The following is a 1,203-nucleotide window of genomic DNA, read 5'->3' as shown; positions in this document are numbered from 1 at the left end:
ACCAGAAGGGAGGAGGGAGGAGAAAATAAAAAAAATAAAAATAAAATGTTAAAAAAATATTATGTATATATAATATGAAAAAATAAACTGGCATCCAAAAAAAGCAACAAATGAGCAGGACAAACAAACAGAGACTAATGGACATGGACCATAGGCTAGTGGTTACCAGAAGACTATAGATTAGTGGTTACTAGTGGGGTGGGGGATGAGAGGGGACGTAGATGGGGTAAGGGGTGTGAAATATAGGGTTTAGAAAGAGGGCAAAATGGGTAAAGTGAATCAAATATATGATATCTGAAGGAAACTGGACTTTGGGTGGTAAACACACAATAGAATATACAGATATCAAATGATAATGTACACCTGAAAATTATATAATTTTATTACCAGTGTTACACCAATAATCTTAATTAAAAATTAAAAAAAAAATTCTTAATATGGTAACCAACTGAAACAATTAGATAATTTAATAGTATTTTTTGATTCATCATTTTCTCATATTTTATCATAAATTTTGTTGTCATGATGATGACTCAGAAAACTTAGGAAATGGTAATGTGCTGTTACAAGAATAGCGCTGGACTGTTTGTCTTAGACTTTAATTCTAGTCCTAGATCATATTTTATCTCACTGTACAATAACTAACAATACTTCCCTGAATCTTAATTTCATTATTCTCAAAATTAAGTAATTTGGCATATGAGATAAGCTCTGACATTCTACGACTCAAAATTTTTCTTGAAAACATTTTTCATTCATTTCACTTTTTCCCTATTTTTTATTTGGGTATCCTTATTTCCCAATGCTATAGTCAATGCAACCACAAATGTAGCTGCTGAATATTGCCCACCATGATATTTTATGTTCAAGAGCATTTTTGCCTCTTTCTCTCTTCCAAGATGAGGAGATGGAGAATGTAAAGAATACATATCTTTATGACTTAGTTTCTTCCCCGGAATTCTTCAGGTCAGAGTATATACATAACTGCCTTGACAATGTCAATCCTTTAAGGACACACTGTTCATTCACACCTCAAATTATTTCGTTAATGTAAATTACTAATTGCTTTTATGCAGATGTTACCGATTCCCATTTCATTTCCATGCAGGTCACTGAAGACCAAACAAACAACCTTGTTTTATTCTGTGATTTAATACATTTAAAGCCAAAGTAAAATATAAAAAGACTTTGTTCTCATAAGGA

The sequence above is a fragment of the Pteropus vampyrus genome, unplaced genomic scaffold (genome assembly GCF_000151845.1).
Source record: "Pteropus vampyrus isolate Shadow unplaced genomic scaffold, Pvam_2.0 Scaffold284, whole genome shotgun sequence".
In the NCBI taxonomy this organism is placed as follows: Eukaryota; Metazoa; Chordata; class Mammalia; order Chiroptera; family Pteropodidae; genus Pteropus; species Pteropus vampyrus.
The sequence above is the reverse complement of the archived record's forward strand: the minus strand, read 5'-3'. Positions refer to the sequence as shown.